The sequence below is a fragment of the Pinus tabuliformis genome, chromosome 4_1 (genome assembly GCF_031772625.1).
Source record: "Pinus tabuliformis cultivar Carrire ecotype Pingquan chromosome 4_1, CPIR1, whole genome shotgun sequence".
Classification (NCBI taxonomy): domain Eukaryota; kingdom Viridiplantae; phylum Streptophyta; class Pinopsida; order Pinales; family Pinaceae; genus Pinus; species Pinus tabuliformis.
This window is the reverse complement of record NC_142303.1, coordinates 176670129-176692384: the sequence shown is the minus strand read 5'-3', so window position 1 is coordinate 176692384 and position 22256 is coordinate 176670129.

Here is a 22256-nt window from a genome sequence, read left to right as displayed (position 1 = left end):
TATCTTTGGGACTAGATGCTGATTTGGTAAAAATCTATCCTTTGCCCAATATGCAGGTGAAGATCTATTTTAAAAGTCTATCAGATATGTGGTCTTCTCAATTCACTGAAAATATGATTTGGATCTTAAAAGTATTAAATTATTATCAGTTGATTGGAGGAGTAGACTTTGCATTAAGCATATATACAGGAGCCCAAATGCTAGATTTAGAAGCCATTCCAATCAAAGCAGACTTGGAAAAATATCTTTTGTCGCTAAGGATTCCTGATATTTTTGAAGAACTAGAAGCATCCTTTTTACAGAGAAATGATGAAAACTATGCCCCTAATGATACTTTCCCTCAATATGAAATTTTTGAAAGTTTTGCTGATTGGGAAATTAAGGGAGGATTTTGCAGAAAAAAGCCATCTACCAGGACATCCCAGTGTGTCCAGCGAACTCTACAATACCTAAGGACTTTCTCATCTCCTTGGGATTATCAGAGTTTACGATTAAGAGAAGATATTTCTCCAAACCCTTTTTCGCAGGTTTTCTGTCATGAGATAACAGGAGAAATTAAGACCAATAATAATATTGAAAGAATTAAACAACTAGCTCTTTGGTTCAAAGATTTTGGGATGTTGAAACTAATTGAGAAATGATAGGTGTTGCAGCAATTGGATGAACTTCAAGGCGAACCAAAAGTTTTACGCTTTATGATTAATCAAATAGCGTTAATTACAATCAATATTATTTCAGGAAACTGGAATAATAATGTCGTTCATCTTATTAGTTTATTGCTGTCAAACAAAATTTGTACTTCAGTGATTTTTGAAATGGGATGGCAATCAAAAGCATTAATTAATGAAAATTGCAGATTATGGGTGCAACATGCAATTGAAACTTCCACTAATATGTTCCAGATCTTCAAGTGGGAGCTTCTAGATGGCATTGAGTTGGCAGTTTAGCCTTCTCCATCTTTTCGAAAAGTTTTTAAAGATTCCTTTCTAGACATTGATATCAGTCCAGTATCATTTCTAAACAAGTGGGAAAAACAAGAGGTGATGTTTACCCCACAACAACCAAATCTTCACAAAATAAAAGTAAATCCAGACCAAGGACAAACATCAAAATCATCTCCAGTTTCAGCAGATGCTAAAGGAAAAAGTAAAATTGAGGAATCTACTTTTCAGGCTTTTCAGGACAACTATCCAGAAACACAAGATCTACATGATTTCAGTTGGGACAAAGAGTACTCGAAGATGTTGGAATACGAATACCTCATGAATCTTGAAAAGAAAGCCTTAGAATGACACATGTCCTCTGAAGATGATGATGATGATTACGATTTTGACCGAAGTCTGAAAGGATACTGGTAGAATCTTTGCACAAAAGAATCTAGACCTGGCCAGCAATGTGATAAAGTGATCACATGTTGTGGCTAATTATTGTACCGGAAAGGTTGAGTAGACATCGTCGGTGAAGGAAAATACCGACATGACCCTCAATTATTTCCTCTTTATGTCATGTCTTAGATAGATATAGATTCCCTAAGAAGGTTATAAAAGAAAGATCAATGGAAGAAAGCCGCAGAGGTTGAGCGGAGTGCTTCTTGATCTTGATCTTGCATTTTAATCTTTCAAGATTTGTAATTTTGATCTTTGAATTAATATTGAAGCCTACTGGGTCGCCTGTCTGAGGACAGTTTCTGTAGTCCGAAAGAACCTGGAACTGTAAGGCGAAGGCGTTGGAAGACCCATGGAGAGAGGTCATAGTGCGTGCGCATGTTCGGTTGAGGAAAGAAACCAGTGTTTCAGATTTTCTGTTCAATAATCTTCGAATCGATTTTGAAGTAAGTCTTACTCTGATTGAATTCCTATATTTTGGTTACCTAGACCCATTTGCATGCCACAGAAACATGTTTTACCAACCATTTCAGAATCCGAGTAACCATCGACCAATGGTCACAAATCGTTTTCACGAAATGTATATAACCATCCATCACAAGAAACCACTATATCTATTCCATTAGACCAGTTGTATATTCCTAAAGAAAAGCCATTTCTTGCTATTAATAAGATGTTTAGAACATATGTATCTAATTTCTCCCCTGTAGAAGAATTTCAATACGCAAACCATAGATATGTCAAAGGTGGAAAATGGCCACCAAAAACCAAGTTTTGTACTTCTTCTTCTCAATCCAAACAGCCACCCACCAGAGCTGATTGTGCACCACTCCTTGAACATAATTCTCAAAATCCTAATGATCTTGACCAGATCTATCAAATAAGAAACTACCTGACTACCTGGTGTTCACATGCCGAAGATGTTCTTGATGATTTGGGTCAGCAATACGATTTGACAAATGCTAATCTTAGGCTACTCTTTGAAGACCAACAGTCTGAGAAAACTACAAGAGAAAAAAGAGAGAGAAGAAAACAGAAGAAAAAAGCAAAAGAAATTCCAAAGTTCACCATTGATATGAGCACTCCCAATTATTGGGATAAAGAGGAAGAGGATGAAGATACAAAAGAAGCATTTACTGCTACTAGTGCTGAAGAGTCAACTTCTAAACTTTTTGGTAAGTTGACTAGTGTAAAAAAGGAGGCATATAAGGCTGATAAACAATTTTCTTCAAAGAAATAAATTACGACTCTAGATTAGGCAGCCTCCAAATTTCCTTCTTTTATCTTACCCTCTATAAACAACCAAAATAAATCTCATGTCTTGAAAGAAGTCTCAAAATACCCGCACATTGAAGAAGATTTATATGCTGCAAATTCCAGTGGGTATATTCTTGATTTAGATAATTCATCCAATCCCGAAGAATCAATCAGGATATGGATTGGTGCTCTATATCAAATGCAGGTCACCACAAAATTAGATAATCTTTCTATCATGGTCCTAGCAGAAAAAAGAATGGCCGGAATTGTATATGATTGGTGGATAGGACCCTTAGATGAAGAAAGACGAGCAATCATCGAAGCAGGACTGGCCACTCTAGAACTCTTATTGAAAACCCAATTTGTTCCTGAGCCAGTAGATGAGAAAAAAAACAGCTCCTTACAGACTTAAGCTATATGGAATTAAAGGATTTAAAATATCTTTACCAATTTGGTAAAGATTTTATGGCAAAGGTCTTTAAAGAAAATCTTTCCAATGACATTGCTCAAAAAATTGCATTTTTATCCAAGCTTCCTGGTAATTTAGGAGATCTTATCATGAAAGATCTAGATGTCCAGAACAAAAGGATAGATCAAATATATTGGGTTGATCTTCCTTTTAGGTGCACAAAAAAGGTTAAATATTTGTGCTGGCAAAAGAAAGCACACGATATTACACCTAGTTCTGAGGTCTGCAAAACCACGCTACCATGGACACCCTTCAAAAAGAAGAAGAAATCAAAGAGATATGGAAAATTCAAACCCAAAAGAGTCTCCAACCCCAGGAAGCCTTTCAGAAAATTTAAATGTCTGAAAAGAGAAAGAATCTAAGAAACAACAACTGTTGTTTCATTTGTAAGCAAGAAGGCCACTTTGCACGCGAATGTCCTAAAAATTCCTCTTCGAAATTAAAATCTTGTGTTGAAATTGAGGAATTTCAAGAAGATTGGTCTTTAGTTGCTTCAGAAGATGAAGTTTCTGATGTATATATTTTAACAGAAGCTTCAGAAGATGAATATATTAGTCATCCCACTATACAAAAAATGAATATTTGTAATTATTGTTCAGATAGTGATGTTTCTGAAGAATTGCACTATAGTGATTAGATAGATGTAAGTGAGATGGAAGAGACAGAGGAAACGGAAGAAACTACAGATGTTTCTGAAGTTGAGTTTGATACAACATCAGTTTCTGAAAGACTGAAGCAAACAGGTAAGTAGCCAATCCCAAAACTTTTTGAACTCAATTCTTTTTGTCCTTATAAAAACAATACTGCTGCCTCTACCAGTTTGACAATCCTAGAACTTAATAGAGTTGAAGAAAACTCTCTACTAAAAAACATTATTAAAACCAATAGCATCATATATATTCCAGTCCAAGTTTAGGTTCGAAATGAATGGATAAATGTGGATGCATTCATTGACACTGGAGGATCTAATAATTTGGCACGTCCCTCTTTGTTTAAATCCCTTTGGAAGCCACTCCAAAACATTCTAGTGTCTGAAACCATTGGAGGATCTATTCAGTTAACACATTATGTGGATAACATTCCTTTGAAAGTTGGGGGGAGTATTGTTAAAATTTCTGCTATTCAGCATTTTGATCCATTTGTTAGTTTAATGCTTGGCATGCCTTTTATCAACTCTGTGCTCCCAGTCACTATCAGCGAAGATAAGCTAATAATCAATTAAAAAAATAAGGCTATTGTTGTGCCTAGATTATCTATGGCAAATTCTGAGGCAAGAAATGAGAATAGCAAAAAGAAAGCTAGTGCACGCAAACCTCTTAAGGAATCCAACAATTGGCAAGAATTTTTACAAATATATGAAAACAGAATGGAGTTAAAGAATAAACAAAAGGTCTGCATTGACCCAAAATGGTCCGTTGAGCAGATTGCTATGCATGACAGACTGTTGAAAAGCTGTTCAAACAATCCTCAACAATTTTGGAAAGTAGAAAGTCCAAAACAAGAAATAGTGACTCTACATGACAATGGAGTCAAAGGAAAGTTAATCCCATGCACCCTCGCAGATGAACAAGAAATCGAGAGACAAATAAATGAGTTGCTCAATATGAGTCTTATTGAACCAAGTATGTTTCATTATTCTTGTTCAGCTTTTCTAGTTAGAAATCATTCAGAAATAGTCAGAGGTAAGCCCAGAATGGTCATTAATTATAAACCTCTGAATGCTATAACTCAGTGTTTTCATTACCCGTTACCAAGACCAGAAACCATCATGCAGAAAATTCAAAGTAGCAAAGTATTCAGTAAGTTTGACATGAAATCTGGATACTATCAAATATAGATCCAAGAAGAGGATAGACACAAAACTACCTTTACATGCCCTGCAGGTTTCTATCAGTGGAAGGTGGTTCCATTTGGCCTCAAAAATGCCCCTACATTCTTCCAGAGAAGAATGGATTTTATTTTTGGAAAGTATGATTTTATTGTAACATATATTGATGATATTCTTGTACATAGTCCAGATCTTGAAACACATTTCAAGCATTTAGATATTTTTCTGACTGAAGTTCAAAAGCATGGTATATTCCTTTCTGAGAAGAAGATGGTTTTATTTCAAGATAGTATAGATTTTTTGGGGATCAATGTTGTTAAGAATATGGGGCTGCATTTGAATTTTCCCATTAACAACATTGATCCCCAAAAATTCTATATTGTCTTGAAATAAAGCCATCTTCTTTTCAGAAAGGACTATACCATGCTTTTGAACTTCAGTCAGAAAAATCTCTAAATGCTTGAAATGTGTTTCAAGATCTGGACTATGCACAAGAATATCATTAATATATGTTACAATAAAATCATACTTTCCAAAAATAAAATCCATTCACTGGCTGGCTGACAGTGTTTCAGATTTTCTGTTCGATAATCTTCGAATTGATTTTGAAGTAAGTCTTACTAATAAGGTGGCATGGAGGTGCTAGGTTGGTGCATGAAGTCGCCTACAGGTTGGAGCCTGTGAACACTTCAGGGTGGTAGGTTGGTCTAGGGTGTTGTGGCATCCATTCAGTTGATTACTGAAAAAACTAGGGCATTGGGGAATCCTTCTAGTGGGAGATGGAGAAGAATGATTTTCTAGAATTCTAGGAAGTTGTTGCTTTCATTTTAGTTGGGGTTGAATATTAAAGAATTTATTAGAAAAGTATTCGATGGTTTTTGACCCAAAGGGGGTTTTCCACCTAAAATTATTGTGCTTATTGTGTTCTTTTATTTAATGTTATTATAGCATAAACATTAATAATAATTGAAGATTAACTAATGCTCTAAAAATATTTAAAAGTGCTAATTGCTAAGGAACACCGATTCACCCCCCGCCCCCCCCCCCCCCAGTATTTCCAACAATTGGTATCAGAGCCTGGTTCCTTCAATAGCAATCTAACAACTAGAAGGAGATCATGGAGAATACTAAGAATAGAGTTTATTTGTTCAACAGAAATAACTATGCAATTTGGAGTGGAAGAATGTAGGTTCATTTGCTGGCACAAGGATACGAATTATGGGAAATCATTGAGAAAGGCTTCACACTGACCCAAGATGAATAAGGTAAGAAAAATATGGTATATGATGCAAAGGCTAAAGATAATATTACTAGTGGGCTTATCGAATATGTTTATCTTAAGGTATTGAGTTGCAAAACTACTAAAGAGGTATGGGGCAAGCTTGAAATATATATGCATGTGACTCAAAGGTGAAAAAAGAAAAGCTTCAAATTTTCAAGGTAAAATTTGAGCAACTCAAAATGAGGGAATATGAAGATATTGTTGCATACTTTCAGTGCTTTGATGAAACAAAAAATACATTGGAAGGTTTGGGAGAACCTGTTGAAACGAAAATTGTTGTCCGAAAGATCCTCAAAACCTTGCCAGCAAGATTTAACCCTAAGGTATCTGTCTTGGAAGATAGATCGAATCTGACCAATCTCAGCATAGATGAATTGCATGGAATTCTTATAGCATATGAAATGAGGATTGAAGAAGAGGATGTCACATCTCACTTACAAACAACGTATGTCACATCCAGGAAGAATAGTAAGGACAAGAAGACTTTGAAAGAAAAAACTTGCAATTGTAAGGATGAGGAAAACGAAGAAGATGAAGAAGAATTCTCAGATAAAGAGTTTGCTTACTTCACGCTGAAAATCAGAACAGGTACGGGAAAATTCAAAGGTAAACTTCCATTAATATGTTTTGATTGTGGTGAGGTTGGGCATTTTGCAGCCAAATGTCCTCACAAAAATTAGGGTGTTACGAAAGGGAAGAAAAGTCTTAAGAAGTTCAACAAGCAAGGCAAGAAGATATGGTTTAAGAAAAGTTTCTTGTCCAAAGAAGATAGTTCCTCATTCGAAGAAGACAGTGATAACAAAGAAGAATTCAACGGAAGAGTATTATTTATGGGCAAGCACAATAAACAAGAGGCACCTGACGAAGAAGGAGACGAAGAAGAAGAAATGAATGAAGTCGAATTTCTTTTTTTTATTGGTAGGTAAGCACCCATGGGGGATTTGAACCAGTGACCTATCACAAGGAGTGCCTTAACAGTGCACCCATTCACCATCAATCCAAAGCCCCATGGGCAAATGAAGTCGAATTTCAAAACGAAGTAATCAAGGTTATCAAAAAGCTCAAGGCCGAGAAGAAGCATGTTAATACTCTTGAAGATGAATTGAAGACAGAAAGGGAACAAGTCCTCAATCTTAAATCAAGGTCAAAGAATACAAACAAATTGAAGAATCACTCAGGAAAGAAGTAAAGCAATGCAATAAGGAGAGAGAATCATTGAAAGCTTAAATAGTTTCTCTATGAAAGGAAGTAAAAAGTGAAAAAAAATCTTCAAGATTATGCCAACAGTTCAAAGGCTTTAGTTGAACTCATCAGCAACCAGCGATCATAAAGTGACAAGACTGGTCTTGGTTACAAAGAAAAGTCTGAAAAGGATTCAAGTCCTTCTATCAAAACTAAAGAAGATGGATATGCAAAGGGGTAGATCCCCAAGCTAGATCAAGAGATCAAGACTCGCAAGAAGAACCTTGGAAGACAATTCCTCAAAGATGATTTCCTCCCAAGTACCGACCTATCTTTTATGGTCATTTTTATTCATGTGGAAGGTTTGGACATAGAGTTGCAGAATGTCGCATGTATGTTTGAAATGAATATAATTCCATGAGATCCTTCAGAAATGGATATTCCAGAACTCAACATAATATTAACAAATTTGATCATTTGAGAGATAATGTTGAATGTTATAAATGTAAAAATTTTGGACATATGGCTAGGGATTGTGAAGTTCCAAACAAGTACAACTATTATCGGCAAAACCCTAGAAGAAAATTTGCAGGATCACGAGATAGACACAAAAAAAATGCTTCTATGAATAACATTGAATGTTACAAATGTCATAACTATGGAAATATAGCTCTTAACTACAGGTACATGATGGAATCAACCATGAATGAAAAACTTGATGACGAGAATAAGAAGGTTTGGAAAGGAAAACAAGTATAGGATGACAAGTACAAGATAGGAAAGAAAAGAATGAAGGCAATAAGGTCCCAACAATTATTCTTTCACGATTAATTTTGGATTGTGAGGAATCAACAGTTTCTTTGGTTAATGACTTGATTCAAGGCAGTACATTAAATGACACACTATTATGAACAATTCAGCTTATTGACTCCTAGAAATTTGAAGATGAGGAGTCTATGCAACAGTATATGACACAAGTCTATGATTGACAGACAGGTATTTTAAACAAGATGGCAGTTTCATTACATGTTCAGGGGGAGAAGAATAGTTAAAGTATTATAGATTCAAGAAATGAATCACTGAAAAACAATCTCTATGAGAAAATGGATCGAGATAACCTAACAATTATCGAAGTATATGTGGATGATATAATCTTTGGAAGCAGTGATGAAAGATTAAGTAAAGACTTTTCCACAAAAAGTGAGATTGAAATGTATATGCTTGGAGAACTGACATACTTTTTAGGGCTTCTGATTTATTATTAGGATAAAGAAATATTCATATATCAAACCAAGTACATTAAATAAATGCTCAAGAAATTCCAGATGGAAGATTGCAAGCTAGTCCTTACACCCAACGTAATAGGTTGCAAGTTAAGCTTAAAAGATTCGTCAAAGGATGTGGACCAAAGGTTGTATAGATCCATGAATGGTAGTCTCATATATGTGATAGCCTCCCGGCCAAATGTGATGCAGACAGTTGGACAAATAGCACGATTCTAGGTAGCACCAAAAGAATCTCATATCATTGTTGTCAAAATAATTCTTTGATATCTTAAGGGCACAAAAGAATATGGTCTCCAGTATCCCAAAGGAATGATCTGGTCATCCAAGCTTATACAGATGCAAATTGGGCAGGAAGTGTTGATGATTGTAAGAGTACCAGTGGAGCAACGTTCTACCTAGGTGGTTTCCTTGTCTCATGGTTAAGTAAAAAGCAGTATTCAACACAGAATACATCGTGGCAGCAACTTGTTGTACTCAAGTTCTTTGGATGAAGAAAACTTTGCAAGATATTAAAGTCAAGTTCGATGAGGCTATTCCCATCTTTTGTGATAACATCAACACCATCAGTATCTCCAATAATCATGTGATGTATTCCAAAACAAAGCATATTCTAATTAAATATCATTTCGTTAGAGAGAAGCTCGTCGAAAAGAATATGAAGCTTGAATATGTTGGCACAAAGGAATAAATTTCTGACATATTTACCAAACCATTACCTCATGAAGCATTTGAGTATATTCACCAAAAGCTTTGGGTTCTCCCAAGTTCTCATTACAATATTTCTCTTATCTAACTAAGTAGAAAGGGGGAGTGGAGGTGTGTATAGGTCCACAGGATGACAATTTGTGAGGGGGAGTTACCCTTTTCCATTGATGACAAAAGGGGGGAGAAGGTAGTAGGAAGAGGTGTCATGATCGTAGGGGGAGTACTTGTGTTTCCAACAATGCCAAAGGGGGAGATTGTTTATTAGTGGTTGTCATTGATGTCAACCCAAGTAGTACCAAGGGGTACCCTGGTCTTGCATGAGAATTTGACTTGACAACTTATGCTATTCGGATTCAAGGATCTTTTATATGGATTCTACTCGTCGAGATGTTTCCGTTGATATATGGCACACCAAGTAATTCTTCATGGTTTGAAAGATATTCATGCTTGATGTTAGTAACCCCAGTTAGTGGGATAAAACCCTATGGGGTTGTGGCATGGCACTCAAAATTGGTTGTGGTCATTGAATAGTCAATAATTAATAATAATAATAAAATTCTCCTAAAATACCTCCAACGTTCACTTGTTGAGGACCCTCTCAACTCAAGACATTCATATAAATAATGACCCTCATATCCTCCTCTAGCAGGGATTTTGTGGCTTTAAACAGGTCGTTGTGGAGTGTTCTCTATAATGTGTTTTCAACGACACTTCAGAAGCTGAAATTAAAACTAATTTGAGCAGAAATCTTGATGAACTTCGTGACCAAATTTAAGATCTTGGTTCACTATATTTTCAGAGGTATGATCTGAGGAAGTTAGGGTGTTTTCAGGCTCCCAAATTCCATGTCAAACAGGCGACATTGGGAAAATTGTCATAACGTTTTCTTTGAGCATTGGATTCAAATTTTGTAAATAGTCATAGAAAGAGGACAAATTTTAGTTTTTTGAGTAGAATTTTCAAGGCCGAAGGTTGAAACAGTGACACATGACACTTCGTACAAATTCGATCTGCTTAACTAGTCTATAATCAGGCCATTGTGGGAGATTGGGCATAAAGCTCTCTTAAAGAATCCAATCTTGATTAGACTTGTGGGGTTGGAAAGAGGACATAGAGGGCTACCCTAATAAGAGCTTTCAAACCTTGGAGATCCAAAATTACATAGATACAACAGATTCAATATCGATCTCCAAGAAGGAAAGAAAAAACATGCATCCAAGGATCACTACAGTAAGGACTGCACATTAACAATCAAGGGTAAGTCTCCTACAACAAGGTATGTATGATTAGTGTTTACATTTGAAATATGAGTATCATCTTTGACATATGTTTTTTCAGGACAACATAAGTACATGCAAGGTCTCACTATCTCTATGTCTCTATATGTCACAATTAGTTTTGATACCACATTTCAGATGTTCTATTCTTGATACTATGCATTTGATGCTACATATTCTTGATGCTACACCAAGTATGTTAAATCTATATCATGTTGGAAGTTCGTAGTTGATAGAATGGTCTTTGTTTTTGTACTTAGAACTTGTTCCATCACAAGTATGGGGTCTATTATTAGTTTGTATTGTATATATCTTTAGGTTAGTTTTGGATATAGTCTTACATAGAGTCCAGGCCTATATCAAGAGTGGGAGTCTTTGTTTACTGCTACAAAAATTCACAAAAAAAGTGACAAGCACAATTCAGGTACACATTGTAATTTTATTTTGTATTTATCCATTATTATGCACTTACATGTGTTTTATAGGCAGAGGTAAGTTGAAGGGTATTTTGTTTTGTTATGGGATTGGTTTTGCCAGGAAAATTTTGCATGCATGTAGAAGAAGATTCAAGTACAACTTCAAGCAAGAATTCAAGAGTGGAAGTATCAAATCAAAGGAAGCATTACAGTGGGACATCCTTTGAAGACATGACATCCATCCGTATATTGTGAAGAAGTGTCAAGGCCAAGAGTCATCATTGTAAAATTGTAAAAGCGTCATTTGTAAAAGTGTCATCATTGGAAGAGTCATTATTGTAAAAGAGTCAATCTGACTAGAGTCGAAAAGGCATTACTGGGAGGTATAAGAGTCTCTTTTGGGATAATGTCATGGTTGGGTTGCAGGTCATAGTTTGATTGGTTGTTTGGTAAAAATCATTGTAAATCATATTGTATCATGGATCGTTGTCCCTAGTATGGCAATCCACATTGTTGTCTCATTTCAGTCATTATAGGGTTGTAGGGAGGTACTAGGCAGGTGCATGAATTCGCCTATAGGTCGAAGCCTGTGAACACTTCAGGGTGGTAGGTTGACCTAGGGTGTTATGGCATCCAATTAGTTGATTATTGAAGAAACCATGGCATTGGGGCGTCCTTCCAGTGGGAGCTGGAGAGGAATGCTTTTCTAGAATTCTAGGAAGTTGTTGCTTTCATTTCAGTTGGGGCTAAAGATTAAAGAATTTATTAGAAAAGTGTTCAATGATTTTTGACTTGGAGGGGGTTTTCCACCTAAAATTATTGTGCCTATTGTGTTATTTTATTTACTGTTATTACTGCATAAACATTAATAATAATTGAAGATTAACTAATGCTATGAAAACATTTAAAAGTGCTAATTGCTAAGGAATACTGATTCACCCCCCTCTCGGTATTTCCAACATAATTGACTAGAGGCCTATAATATTACATTAGTTTGATATCTCACTAGTCCGAGAAATTAAGAGGCTCAATATAGAGGGAAATGGAAATATCAAAAGAGAAATATCGTTTTGTATGTAAAATAAACCTCTGAGAAAAGTTGTATGAGATCAATAAATATGAGTGAGAAGGAATATAATCCTGTATCATAAATCTCAAAATCCATTTGGAAATTTAAATTAACTTACGAGACTCTAAGATCACGATGTCCAAGCGAAGGCAATGAAGTGGGGGCCATTTTATTAATCAAGATTAATGGGCATGACAGATGAGGAAAAAGGCCATGTAGATCTCGAGCTAGTAATATCAAAATGTATTTTTAAATGCTTTCTATAACATGTCTTTATGAGGTTTTGAGGTATTGAATCTTAATACCTCTAATATAATAATCGAGAGTTTGATAAGCTTGAAAGTTTGAACTCTCAAGGAAAATACCTTGGAAAATGAAAAGTGAGAGATCAAGATTCCAAGATTTATCCATTGGAGGGTCTGAGTCATCTCAGAAGAATGAAATGTGACTAAAGAGGATGTAAGATAAATGAGTGGAGTGCAAAGGTTCAACTCAACATGCCAATTGTAAGATTCAGAATGAGTAGAGACAAAATCATGGATAGGATCATTTTATAACTTGTTGCAAGTTTTTTGTGCAATTTTCCTTTGCTTATGGGCTTTCTTTGATTTAAAATTGAAAATATGAGAAGTTGTAGACCCACAAAAAATCTAAGCAAAAAGTAGCCAAGCATTTTATTTCAGTTGAATCGACGAGAGGTTGAATATGATTATTGACTCATCTCTCAAATTTGAAAAGAAAGAAAAAATGAAGAGAAGTACCAATACATAATACAAAAATTCTGATGAGAAAGCAAATACTTCCCTAACATGTTGCAGATTACAAAATACAAGTTGCTCATCTTATCTTAAAGCTAATTAAATACGCTGATAAAAAATCAAGCCTCCAAAATCAAGCCAATGAAAACCTGCAAAATAACAAAAAGAGAAACAAGAAGTAAACTATGAAAAAGAGAATATTAACAAGAGATGAATATGTAATGGCAGAAATTGTCCCCAAACACACAAATTTTATTAGTTTGGAAAAGAAATTACATAAAATATTTGCAAGAGTTTACACATGAACTCACAACCCTATTGCAAGCAGGAGAAGTGTTGGGTTGTGTTAGAGGGGGGCGGTAGCCCCCCTTCGTTGTGCCGATTGCGCAGCGGGGGGGAGGTAGCCCCCCCTGTCCGGGGGGTTTGAGGGGGGCGGGTAGCCCCCCTCTACGGGGTCCGGGGCAGCACCCCGGGAATTTTTTTTTTTTTGGACCCTATATTAGGTTGGGCGAACCTACCTATGGTTTTGTGCATGATTTTCGCACATGGTATTAGACGCGATGGTTTTTCGGTCCATGGTATTGGATGCTTCGGCATGTATAAATATGTATTGTAACATTGAAAGGAACATAATGAAAAATCAAGCTGGTAGTCCCGGTTTTGGGATCCAGGGAAAAAATCTCTGTGCATATGTGTTTTATGGGTTATGCTCTCGCATTGTTTATTTTCTTTGTGTAAGAATTCGTATGCAGGTAATTTCTGTATAGGGTTAAAACCTACATTTGGTATCGGAGCTGTTTTGGCTTCAAGGGGATGCCTTTGTTACTGAGGGGTTTCGCTCGGGCCTGTGGTAGACCCTGTTCAGTGGGAGATCTGCGAGATCGATTCTGGTGGTGAAAGAAGATGGCGAGCAGTGGAAAGATCGAGATTGAGAAGTTAAATGGTCAGAATTTTGAGTTGTGGAAACTCAAGATGGAGGATCTGTTGGTGGATAAAGATCAGTGGATCGCGGTAGATCCGGGTACTAAACCATTGGGAGTGACCGATAAAGAATGGAAGAAGTTGGATTGGAAGGCAAAGCGCACAATACGATTGTGTGTCTCAGATTCAGTATTGTTGAATGTATCAAGGGAAGCTACGGCGAAGGCTTTGTGGGTCAAGTTAGGGACTTTGTACCAATCTAAGTCTCTGGTAAATAAATTGTTCCTGCGGAAAAAGCTGTATAACCTGAGGATGAAAGATGGAGACTCAGTGACAGAGCATCTGAATGCATTTAATACTGTGGTAAGTCAGTTATTATCTGTTGATATTAAAATTTCAGATGAAGATAAGTGCATCAGTCTATTGTGTTCTCTACCAGATTCGTGGGATAGTCTGGTTATTGCAATAGGTAGCAATGCAACTGCTTTGCAGTTTGATGAAATAGTCTCAGCCTTGCTGACGGAGGAGATGAGACGGAAGAATATGGACAACCAGAATGGTGATGCCTTGTCTGTACGAGGACGGTCCCAGAACAGAAACAAAAATAAGTCATCGAGTGGGAGATCTAAATCTAGAGGGAGATCTAAATCTCCAGGAAAACCTACAAAGGTGGTGTGCTGGAAATGCGGAAATGAAGGACACTTCAGAAGGGATTGTAAATCTAAAGCTCCTGATAAAGGAAAGGGATCTGATGATGCTCCTTCTGCAGAGGCGAAAACCACCTCAGATGAAGGTGGGGATGTGTACTTGGCTTCTTCAAGTACACATGTAGATCATGAGGAATGGTTGATTGACTCAGGTGCATCCTTTCACTTCACTCCCCATAGAGAGTGGTTCTGCGAGTATGAGAAATACGATGGTGGTGATGTCTTCTTAGGAGATGATAGGAAGGCTAGAATCATTGGTCGGGGAAAAGTAAAGTTGAAGTTGCAAGGTGGAAGGGTTAGAACACTTCCGGGTGTTCTACATATTCCTGCATTGGCTAGAAATCTGATTTATGTAAGCAAGTTGGATGATGCAGGTGTAAAGACGGTGTTCGAGAAAGATACCTGCAAGATGGTTCGAGGAGCACTGATATTGATGCGGGGAGTTCGGACTGGAACTCTGTACAAACTGCAAGGTACACTCTTGTTGATGGGTGCAATAGTTCTATGGTTCCTGAAAATGGAGTAGAAAATCTAGTGGTCTCTGGAGAGAAGACCATGTTGTGGCATCAAAGGCTTGGACATATTGGAGAGAAGGGCCTTCGAATACTTCATAGTAAAGGTATGGTAGAAGGTATGAATGATAGCTCTCTGGATTTTGATTTCTGTGAAAATTGTTTGTATGGGAAGCAGAATCGAATGAGTTTCCCCTCTGGTGGTAAGAGGACGAAACAAATATTAGAGCTTGTGCATAGTGATGTGTTTGGACCTGTGAAGGTTCCATCACTGGGTAAGTCTATGTACTATGTATCATTCATAGATGACTTCTCAAGGAATACATGGATATATTTCCTTAAGAAGAAATCTGAAGTCTTTGACAGGTTTAAAGAATTTAAGGCTCTGGTGGAAAATCAGACAGAGAAGAAGATAAAGGTGCTGAGGACAGATAATGGTGGAGAATTTTGCAGCAAGGAATTTGAAGAATTTTGTAAGAAGTGTGGTATAGCACGATAGAAGACTACTCCATATACACCTCAGCAAAATGGAGTCGCAGAAAGAATGAACAAGACGTTGATGGAAAGGGCAAGAAGCATGCTCAATGGTGCCGGGTTAGGACAGGAATTCTGGGCAGAGGCGGTGGATACTGCATGTTACCTGATCAACAGATCACCTTCATCAGCGTTGGAGGATAAGACTCCACAAGAAGTATGGACTGGTAAGAAACCCTCTCTTTCACATCTGAGGGTATTTGGATGTGTTGCATATGTACATGTTCCAAAGGAGAAACGAACCAAGTTGGATAGTAAATCTGAAAAGTGCATCTTTATTGGGTATAAGGATGGTTTAAAGGGTTATAAGCTTTGGAACCCAGTCACACGGACGGTTGTGTACAGCCGAGATGTGGTGTTCAGAGAGGTAAAAGATGTTATTCAACATGAAGTCCAACCAAAGGAACCTGAGAAGATAGAGTTTGAGCCAAAGGAGGAAGAATCAGACTCTGCAGCAGAGGAGGAATCAGAAGATGAAGAGCCACTAACTCCGGCTGTGAGAAGATCAGGTCGAGAAAGAAGGCAGCCAGAAAGGTATAGTCCATCTGCTTTCAGTTCAAATTTTGCTTTGTCTGTTACTGATGATGATCCCAGAACTGTGAAGGAAGCAGTGGATTCAGAGGATGGAAAACTCTGGAAAGAGGCCATGGTTGATGAAATGGCATCTTTGCACAAAAATGAGGCTTGGGATCTGGTAGAGTTGTCGGCTGGAAGGAAACCCATTGGCAGCAAATGGGTGTTCAAGAAGAAGACTAATGCAGAAGGAAAGGTGGAGAAATACAAAGCTCGGTTGGTAGCAAAAGGTTATTCCCAGGTGCCGGGAATTGATTTTGGTGATATTTTTTCTCCTGTTGCCAAGGTAGCTTCTATTAGATTACTTTTATCTGTTGCTGCTGCTTTTGATTTTGAGGTAGAACAGATGGATGTGAAGACAACATTTCTTCACGGGGATTTGGAAGAGGAAATCTACATGAAGCAACCTGAAGGCTTTGTGGTGAAGGGTAAGAAAGAACTGGTATGCAAGTTAAAGAAGTCTCTGTATGGGTTAAAACAGCCACCAAGGATGTGGTATCAGAAATTTGATACATTTATACAGGGACTTGGCTTCACCAGAAGTAAAGCAGATCATTGTGTGTATTTTAAATTAATTGGTGACCGTGTTATTTATCTGGTCCTGTATGTGGATGATATGTTGCTGGTTGGAAATGACAAAGAAGTTATCCAAGATTTGAAGACCCAATTGTCCTCCAAATCTGACATGAAAGATCTTGGTGCTGCAAACTATATTTTGGGCATGGAAATTAAAAGAGATCGGGCAAAGAGGAAGCTCTGGTTAAACCAGAGGAAGTATGTCAAGACAATACTGCAGAGGTTTAATATGCAGGATAGTAAACCGGTGAAGGTTCCTATTCCTGTAGGTGTGAGGTTATCTGCTGAACAGTGTCCCAAGACACAAGAAGAGGAAGAGGACATGTCCCGTGTTCCATATGCAAGTGCAGTCGGTAGCCTGATGTATGCAATGGTCTGTACTAGACCAGACATTGCACATGAAGTGGGAGTATTGAGCAGGTTTATGTCAAAACCTGGGAAGGAGCACTGGACAACAGTGAAGCGGGTTTTCAGGTATTTGCGTGGCACTAGTGATTATGGTTTGTGCTACCAAGGAAGACCAGGATTGGACAGAGTGTTGGATATTCATGGTTTTGTTGATGCAGACTGGGCTGGAGATCTGGATCAGAGAAGATCTACAAGTGGGTATGTGTTTAACCTATTTGGAGGTGCAGTCAGTTGGATGAGTAAGAAACAATCTGTAGTGGCACTATCAACTACAAAGGCAGAATACATGGCAGCCACTCATGCAAGCAAGGAAGCAGTTTGGTTGCAGAGATTGTGTTCAAGTATGGGGTTAGTACAGGGAGCTATAAGAATAGACTGTGACAGCCAAAGTGCAATTTTCTTGGCAAAGAACCCTGCTTATCATTCAAAGACAAAGCACATTGATGTTCAGTATCACTTTGTGAGGGATATGATAGAAGACAAAAAGGTGTTGCTGGTAAAGGTGGACACTTTGAAGAATACTGCAGATGCATTGACAAAATATGTGAGCTCTGAGAAGTTCTCTTGGTGTAGAGAAACAATGGGTGTTTCAGGGCTGGAAAAATGACTAAGCTCTCCTGTGGCCCCTTGTGGAAAGAAAAAAACAAGTGGGAGATTGTTGGGTTGTGTTATATTCTTTCCACGACTAACCGACGTAGTTAAACGGGGGGTTAGAGGGGGGCGGTAGCCCCCCTTCGTTGCGCAGCGGGGGGGTCACAGGGGGGGGGTTTGAGGGGGCCGGGTAGCCCCCCTCTATGGGGTCCGGGGCAGCGCCCCGGGAATTTTTTTTTTTTGGACCCTATATTAGGTTGGGCGAACCTACCCATGGTTTTGTGCATGATTTTCGCACATGGTATTGGACGCGATGGTTTTTCGGTCCATGGTATTGGATGCTTTGGCATGTATAAATATGTATTGTAACATTGAAAGGAACATAATGAAAAATCAAGCTGGTAGTCCCGGTTTTGGGATCCAGGGAAAAAATCTCTGTGCATATGTGTTTTATGGGTTATGCTCTCGCATTGTTTATTTTCTTTGTTTAAGAATTCGTATGCAGGTAATTTCTGTATAGGGTTAAAACCTACAAGAAGGAGCTATACATAAGCTAAATGTCCTATCCTATTTTATTTACGGATCACTTATTTAATTAACAAGTGTCCATTTATATTAAGTGTCATCCTAACAAATTTGCTAACTATTTTCATATATTGGAGCCTAAGAAATGACACCTTTCTAGATGCCATATTTTTTACAACAATTTTCTCTTTCTAAAATGTCTCTAATATTTAATTAAATATCCTAAATAATTAAATATTCAATTCTAACTTCTAAACTATGATTTATGTATTTTATATCATCTAACATTCCCCCCTATGATCCAAAGATACATTACAACAAATACCAATTTCATCTCTGAACTTAGTAAATTTGATCCTGCCAAGTGGTTTTGTGAAAATATCAGATATCTGATCTTCTGAAGGAAAATAAATCGGCTTAATGATGTCCTTTGCAATGAGTGTTCAGATGTGATGATACTTTGTGTCCACATGCTTTTTTTGGAATGAAAAATTGGGTTTTTGGCAAGCTTTATGGCTAACCAACTATTGATGAATAACGATGTAGCTTCTGCTTGAGGAATGCCCAAATCCTGTAAAACTTTGTGCAACCAAACAATTTCACATGTTGCTTCCCATGCTGATATGTATTCGGATTTTGCCAAAGAAGTGGCCACTATAGCTTTCTTCTCACAACTCCAAGACATTGCAGCTGACCCCATGTTCATTAAATAACATGAAGCTGATTCCCTATCATCAATACTTCCAGGAAAATCGACATCTGAATATCCACCAAGTATAATGTTTTTAGTCTTTTGGTAAAGAAGACCAAAATCTTTCGTTCCTGGGATATATCTAAGGACTCTTTTGGCTACATTTTGGTGTTTGTCTCATGGTTCCTACAGAAATAATGAAACAATATTGACTGCATAAGATAGATCTGGACAAGTGGTTGTCAGATAAATCAGGTTGCCAATCAAATATCTATAAGTAGTGCTATCCACCATTCCCCCCCCCCCCCCCCCCTTCAAATTTTGAAAGTTTCGATTTTGGTTCCATGGGGGTAAGTATAGGCTTGCAATCTTGCATCCCAAGTCTTTGAAGAACTTTAACTGCATACTTACTCTGAGAAATGAAAATATGATGTGGACATTGGAATACTTCAACTCCAATATAGTAGTGAAGTAATCCCAAATATGTCATCTTAAAACCTGCATGTACCTCCTTCTTCACCTGCAAAACATGATCATCATTGTTTCTAGTGATAACCAAATCATTGTTGGCTTGAGGGGGCTTGGACCCAAATTCGGAGTTAGTTTCACTAACCAACAAAACCCTAGAATACCAGTCCTTTCGACAACAACCCTCATAGTGCAGGCTGCAGTCTCACCCAAGGCAGTATTGGGGGATTCTAGAACCAAGTTTCTGCATCTAGAGGACTATGTGATGTTTCTCTGCCAAACTTAGGGCTTTATCTTGACTTTCGCGAACCCTAACCCTTGAAACCCAAAATTTACAGTATTTAACAGTGGCATACTTATGTGCTTTGCTGATTGCGCTAAACATGCATAACATCATATAAATAAATAGATCTATGTCTTTGCTAATTTATTAAGTAATTTTCCTGATTAAATGCATTCAATAGATAAAAAATATAGTAAATTCAAAGATAAAATATGGATACACATATATTTCTTCCAAACAAGTCTTTATTATGCTTTAGATCTTCAATTACAATTCTTCTCAACCCTGCGCAAACAACTGTAAGGGTCCGTGCAGTTAACTATGGACTTACCAAGGTCTCCGCACACATAGCTACAAGAGTCTTCCCCATCACCCAAGTACAAAATAGATAAAATCAAACCCTAATCATTCACTATTCTTTCTTAGCTTGTCTTTTTTATGACTCTTCTAAGACTTCCTTTTATATTCTTCTTCATTACAAAACTATGGTCCGCGAACCATGGGCAGATCTCAAAACAACTTGACTCTAACGAACTAAAGGGCTTTGACCTTCCTAAAGCCCCTTTAACTCCTATCAACTTGCGCTGCTCATGCTCCACTCCTCAAAATGCGGAGAGATTACAATATTTAACAAAACTTAACAAAATTTGACCTAGGGGACCCCTTCCCAATAGGCCCCCAACACAAAGTTGTGACTCTTCCCGAGTCACTCTGCTGGAGTTGCCTCAAACTTGGCTTGCAGACCATTAAATTTGATATTCAATGCTTGAAGATCTGTTTTTCCCTCCGCAGTGGCCTGACGAACTTCTTCAACCAATTTCTCTGTTGTTGGAAATTCGATTGCAAGGCCCATGGTTCTCTACGTCTGCTAAAGAGCTTTTCACTTGCTTTGGACTATTTTTGATAGTTAGCTTGCCTCGTCATCACTGTAGAGCTATAAAAAGGGTCTCTTTCACCTCTAATTACCTCACATTAATATGTCAATCTGGGAGCGTTTGGTTATTTCAAAGAGTGATTCAATCTGAGGTTATTTGTCAGAGTAATGCTAATAGTACAACGTTCTGCAAAAATACAAGAGTAAACGGATGCTTGTCTATAACTAAGTTACTTCAAATGACTAAATCACACACTCTTAAAGCTAGGCAACTTTATCAGTCAAGGGTTCGACAGCAATAGCCCATCCCTTTGGAAACTGATGGAAAGGAAATTAGAGCATGGACCACGGGTCTGGGAGCGAGGCAGTAAATGCCAAGGCTCACTACAGCCACAGATCGTCTCTCACACCAAAATAACAAATGCGAGTAAATGAAACAGCAGGTAAAAATGGAACGACAAATAAGAAATCGAACAACAAATATAGAATGGAACAACAATGCTTAAAATGGAACAACAATTCTGAAATGGAACAACAATCGAATCACTAAACCTCGCGAGCAGTGATCAAGCTTTATCCTCTCAACTCAAATGCACTCATTGCAATCAAACATCAATCTTTCATTCTCCAAGAAAATCAAGCAGCACTCGCTAATGGAACATCACTAATTGCTAATAAATTATGGAACAACATTTGGAAATCATGCACACACAACACACTTGAAAAGTAATCTGATTTAGCACCAATCATCATCAACAGGAATTACAACTGTGTTTCAAAATGGAATAGCATTACTCCTGAATCATAAAGAACACATCTTTCAGATAAATTCCACAACACGAATATACAGCATAAGAGCTCTGTAACAAAATAATAACAATGTTCAATTAAGTCTAATAATATTCAATCAACTCTGAAGGTATTGGTGATATAATGCAGAGTCAATATAACAGTTATTGTCTGTAAAAACCTTAATGAACGAATCTTAACAGAGCATATGATGTAACCTATAAAGCATATCAGATTACCAACTAATGACGATAAGCAAACCACGCAGAAATCAAATCGTAGTGATACAGAAGCAAGTGTCCTCCGAGGCCGGGCCCTTAGCCTCAAGGGTACACCGCTTTAAGTTAATCCAAACGCAGAGATAAGATAATCACCAAGTTTATATTAATGCATAAAATAGAAAGTACAATGAGCCAAGTTCAACGAGACTCGATGATCAAAGTTCAATCTTTAACAGAAAGTTACATAAAAGCATAATCCCCCTAAAACTAACAGTGTCGTCCCTTTATATAAGGGTGACGGTGGAGATGTCTAAGCAATAAGATAAATAAAGCAGCGATCCCTCAGGATCTAAGATCCTAAGGGATTCGCCAAACTGTTAATCCTTAATCACTTCTTTTCTCCTCCGCCGAGCTGGTACCTTCTCCTCCTTTTCCGGACCGGTTTGATTCAACCTGCTTAGCCTCATTTGCACTCGGTCCTTCATCAAAGGGACAACAGTTACCCTGTTCTTGTCTTTTTCTTTGGAACAACAGCTCCTCGTTTTTACCCTTTCCTGCACAGGAGAATGAAAACTATCAGCGGTTAAGTCTTGCATACTAATTCCACATGTTTTGTCATAATTCTTTGTTGTTTTCCACATTCATGATGTAAAAGATTCACAAGTCCCA